The sequence below is a fragment of the Peromyscus californicus genome, unplaced genomic scaffold, assembly GCF_007827085.1.
Source record: "Peromyscus californicus insignis strain IS unplaced genomic scaffold, ASM782708v3 Scaffold_20__1_contigs__length_68692818, whole genome shotgun sequence".
Taxonomy (NCBI): domain Eukaryota; kingdom Metazoa; phylum Chordata; class Mammalia; order Rodentia; family Cricetidae; genus Peromyscus; species Peromyscus californicus.
Window position 1 is genome coordinate 10,945,200 of NW_026294503.1, and position 5,696 is coordinate 10,950,895.

General features: G+C 42.8%; 1 pseudogene; it reads left to right on the plus strand.

The window, feature by feature from the left end:
* The first annotated feature begins 3,968 nt into the window (after positions 1-3,968).
* Positions 3,969-5,265, plus strand: LOC128116215 (fructose-bisphosphate aldolase A-like; annotated as a pseudogene).
* Positions 5,266-5,696: the final 431 nt, after the last annotated feature.

Sequence of the window (5,696 nt, forward strand, 5' to 3'; positions counted from 1 at the left end):
GGCACTAAAACTAAACAAAGAAACCCCGTCTCAAAAAAACAAACAAAACAAACTAACAAAAAACAAAAAGAACCCAATCAACTATGCTCTCTTCACTCAAAGTGCTCCCTTCTAAGAGAGAAAATTACTGTTCCACATTTTCACAAGACAGAATGGTTTGTAGCAGTTGCACATCTTTATTTAATCAAACAAACAATTTTATTGTATAAGATTTATTCAAAACCTTAGATTTCTAGAGGCAAGCAAATCAAGATAGAGAGAGCTTATGTAGCTGATAAATAATAAAGGTCCAAATCTATTTTGTTTTGCAGTGCTAGGTATCAAAGCAGGGCCTTGTTCATGCCAGCCAAGGGTTCTTCCACTGAGATACACATTTAGCATTTAAATCCAAGTATTTACATTTATTGTAACAAGTAGTAGTAGCTCCATGAAACACTACTACTTTCTAGAAAGGACTAGAAGTGTCAGCTAGAAACCCTGAGCAACATCTTAGCAGTGTGAGTGTAAGCAGAGTGGGAAGTTCTGCTACAGGGAACTGGGAGGATATAGGTTCGGACTTCCTGGAGCTTCAAAATCTTCTCTGAATGCTACGTGCATAAAGGCTTTCCTTTAGGTGAGACTGAGTGTGAGGCCTGAAGTGTGTCCACTGTCCACAACTTCCCATCACCAAAGAAGTGCAGGAGCAACTGTAGCATGCATGCCAGGTTGTAGAGTAAGCCAGGCAGTTGGGAACCTAAAGACACAGCTCCCTATGCCTCCTGTCTCTCCCTGGGATGATGTCTCTGTGAGCTGTGATGAGAAAACAAGACATTCTCCACCCTTTCCATAGGTTTCCAGTGGAATCTTGAGTGTAGCTCAAGATTTACAGAAGACCCCCCTCTCCCCAAACCAGGGCCCCATTCTCTAGGAGAAAGTTATTCACATGTGTACATGTTCTTCTAAATGGAAACAATGACATTTGAAAAACTATACAAAACATGAAAAATCGTATCGTAAGAGACCTGCTTCAAGTGGGCCCTCTTCCTACCTATACATCATCTATTTATAGACGGCAGAACTCCTTGTGGGAGAAATGTAAATGTAGCAAGTCTACGTTGGAATCAGTCACAAAGACAGCCAACCCCATCTGTACCTTCTGTTTCCCTTTTCTTCTTCCTAAATTAGTCTACTGAATGCTGGTCTGCATGTTAAAGTGACACACAGTAGAAGCTCTCACTTGTTTTAAAATGATTTCTCCATATTTGGCTATGTTAATACAATTGTAGTTCCAAAATACACTTACTTTCATTTATACTTTATCTGACATTCTTGATTTCCTAAGTTAATCTGTACAATCTAGCAAATAATAGGTACAGAAGAAGTGAACACTGAGTAAATTGTTCTGACCACAAATAATGTAGATTTACAGGCGGCTCATTCAACAGATTATATCATGCCATATGAGAGATAGATATCATTAGGAAAATGCCCATGGATCGTTTGCTATTGTTGTTGTTCTCCTATATAAGATAGCAAGATTGGGAAGGGACGTGTGCAGAGGAGCAAGCTAAGTCTTGAATGACAAGAAAGCATTTTATTAGAGAAACAATCCCAGAAAACAGCAGAGTTTGGGTTCTGAGAGGGGAAAGGAGCCAATAAAAATCTGTCCTGGTTACTGTGTGGTTACTGTTGTTACTCAGTGCCCCAAGGACTTTCTGAAAAAGAATGAGATGGAGAGGCTGAAAGTCTTTTTATATGTTCTTAGTTGATTGAAGGTTGTGCCAAGAGACTTTGATGCACTTGTACTTCTAGGTTAGGCATGTCTTTTGTGTACCCTGCCTCCAAAGGTCCAGAAAAAGTCTCCAGGCAGGGTTTGGAAAAGCCTAGATGAAAAAGGTGGTCACTTACTGTGACTTTTCTTGTAGCTTTACATGAAAGGAAAAGCCAAGGGGATTTTTAACAGGGTATCCGCAGCTTCTGCTATGGAGGAGTTTATACTGTGTTTGAAGTATTCAGCATCAGCACCGTTCTGTAGATTCCATGCACATGTGTGACTGATGGGCAGTTTTCTTGTTTACTTTCTACTGCTGTGATAAAATGCTTTTAAAAAGTGACTTAGAAGAGGACAATATTTATTTGGCTTATACTCTTAGGTCACATTATTGAGAGAAATCAGGGCAGGAACTCAAATAGGGATTTAAACAATACTGTGAAGGAAAGTGACCCTGCTGGTTCATGCAGGGTCACTCAAAGCTTTCTCACATAGCCCAAGACCAACAGCCCAGGAAATAGCATTGCCCACAGTGATTGGATTCTTTCTACATCCATTAACAAGCAAGACAGTCCTCCACAGATATGCCCACGGGCCAGTCCTATCTGCCTAATCCCTCATTTGATACTCCCTTATCAGATGACTCTAGCCTGTGTCTAGCTGGCAGCTAAAGCTATCTAAAACAAGCAATCTTTGGAGAGAAATGTGGATTGTACTGTAGTTATAAGCATGATTTCTGGAAGCACCATTGGGTTCAAATAGTCTTGTTACTTTCTGGGTGAGCTTGGTTAATTAGTTTCTTAGTGTTTATCTTTCATCTGGGTAAAAGGAGAGTAATATAATAAAGCCTATGTCAACTGAACTGGTGTGAAGTTTAGAGGAGCTTGTTAAAGGATTAGAACAGCAAAGCACAATGTTTGCACTGAAGTACTCCTTATTTCTGGTCATAAAAGAAACCTATACTGCCCTTTAAATTTTATGAACATGAAAATAAACTTAAAAACACTTCCTACTGAAGTCTTTCACTGAAAAGCTCCCCTTTTCACTCCAAAATTAAATCTAATTCCTCAGATGCGGGACTCCATATATTTTAATGTGTAATCCACCCAAATTGTGAGTTCAAGTTCTAATGGGCTAAGTTTACATAAGGGTGTAGCAGGAATCTTAGAAGGTCTTATTAATAAAATCAAACCTGAGGCCAGTTATTGGGGTGAAATGCTGCATGGTCAGAGAGACAGAACAAGCCACAGCTAACCTCACCTGGCCAACTTCTCAGCTGGTCTTGTTTCCTCAGACTGGAAGCCTCTGTGTCCTCATATCCGAATGGCTCTCAGCTGAACTGTGCTCTAGTAGCCTGAAAGCTTAACCAGCCAAATGCTTCTAGTTCCTGCTCCTCACGCCTTATATATCTTTCTGCCTTCTACCATCACTCCCTGGGATTAAAGGCTGGCTTTCTGGGAGTAAAGGCGTGAGTCACTATGCTTGGCTGTATCCTTGAACACATGGATTTCTGCCTAGCTCTGCCTCCCAAGTGGTGGGATTAAAGGCATGTGCTACCACTGCCTATCCTCTATGTTTAATATTGTGGCTGCTCTGTCTCTGACCCCAGATAAGTTTATTAGGGTGCACGATATTTCGGGGAACACAATACCACCACATAAGGGTGTGTTGAGAAGAGATTTTGAAAACCAGAAAGCACATGTTGTTTAAACAATCGAGATGATCTCAGAAGTCATACAATCTATCCCAATCTGCTGTAACAAATTCCATAATACTGGGAATGAGAGCTGATAAGAGTGACCACTAACGGGAAAGGTGTACAGTGCCTAGATAGTATCTTGTTTGACATTTGTATCTCATGTTTGGGGTCGATATCACCCAGTATTCAGATTAAAAGACAGATCCAATGAGTTGAAATAACATGCTCAAGATAATTTGCCCAAACTGGTAATTTGTGGGACGAGGACTCTGATACCAATGCACCAATGGAAGGTTGGTTGTTGTTGTGTTTTTTTTTTTTAACCACTGTATGCAATTTAAAAAAAAAAGCTGCAGCAACATAAATGTTTTCCTCTATTGCTATTAGTTTGGATAGTGTATGCTCTGGATGGTATAGAACCTAAACTTGTGTTGAGTCCTTACTCTACTGTTTGTGGCTTTGGGTATCATTCAACCTCTTACCTCTCTGAACACTTTACTAAATATATTTACTATAAAAGTAGAATAGAGGTTCACCCCCTCCTGTGCCAGGAACATGCTACCACGGGCGCCATGCCCTACCCATACCCAGCACTGACCCCGGAGCAGAAGAAGGAGCTGGCTGACATCGCTCATAGAATTGTGGCTCCCGGCAAGGGCATCCTGGCTGCAGATGAGTCCACCGGAAGCATTGCCAAGCGGCTGCAGTCCATTGGCACTGAGAACACGGAATAGAATAGGTGCTTCTACCGCCAACTGCTGCTGACTGTTGATGACCGTGTGAATCCCTGCATTGGAGTTGTGATTCTCTTCCATGAAACACTGCACCAGAAGGCAGATGATGGACGTCCCTTCTCCCAAGTTATCAAGTCCAAGGGCAGTGTTGTGGGCATTAAGGTAGATAAAGGTGGGGTGCCCCTGGTGGGAACCAATGGCGAGACTTCCACCCAAGGGCTAGATGGGCTGTCTGACGCTGTGCTCAGTATAAGGAGGAGGGAGCTGACTTTGCTAAGTGGCGTTGTGTGCTAAAGATTGGGAAACATACTCCCTTAGTCCTTGCCATCATGGAAAATGCCAATGTTCTAGCCCGTTATGCCAGCATCTGCCAGCAGAATGGCATTGTACCCATTGTGGAACCTGACATCCTCCCTGATGGGGACCATGACTTAAAGCCCTGTCAGTATGTAACTGAGAAGGTATGGTTGCTGTCTACAAGGCTCTGAGTGACCACCATATCTATCTGGAAGGAACATTGCTGAAGCCCAACATGGTCACCCCAGGTCATGCCTGTACCCAGAAATTTTCCAATGAGGAGATTGCCATGGCAACTGTCACAGCGCTTAGTGGCACAGTCCCCCCTGCTGTCCCTGGGGTCACTTTCCTGTCCTGAGGGCAGAGTGAGGAAGAGGTGTCCATCAACCTCAATGCGATCAACAAGTGCCCACTGCTGAAGCCATGGGCCTTGACTTTCTCTCATGGCCGAGCCCTGCAGGCCTCTGCTCTGAAGGCCTGGGATGGGAAGAAGGAGAACCTGAAGGCTGCCCAGGAGGAATACATCAAGCGAGCCCTGGCTAACAGCCTCGCTTGTCAAGGAAAGTATACCCCAAGTGATCGATCAGTCTGGAGCCGCAACCAGTGAAACTCTCTTCAACTCTAACCGTGCCTGCTAAGCAGAGGTGACCTAAGGCTGCCCCATCGACACTCCAGGCCCCTGCCTACCCTCTTGCTATTGAAAAGGGGGCCTTCAGGCGCTTTCCCATCACTCTTTTTTTTTGTTTTGTTTTGTTTTTTGTTTTTCGAGACAGGGTTTCTCTGTGTAGCTTTGTACCTTTCCTGGAACTCACTTGGTAGCCCAGGCTGGCCTCGAACTCACAGAGATCCACGTGGTGGCGCACGCCTTTAATCCCATCACTCTTATGATGCCCTGGTAACTGGTGTGTGATGTTGTCTGTGAATGCTAATTCTGCCATCCCTTCCAGCCCACTGCCAATAAACAACTATTTAAGCGGGGGGAGTAGAATAATGCTCTCTTTTCAATTATGTTGCTTGAGAGTTCTGTGAAATTATCTTAGTACTTTATAGCTCAGGATATGTAGATATAATCATTTAGAGAATATAAGTTTTAAAACAAGAAGCTGGGAATCTATATGAATAAATATACTAAAAATGGTTCAAGATTTCAATTTCTTAATCACTTTATATTTATATATCACAGTTTCTAATTGAAACTGTTCCCCCTTCCTACTGT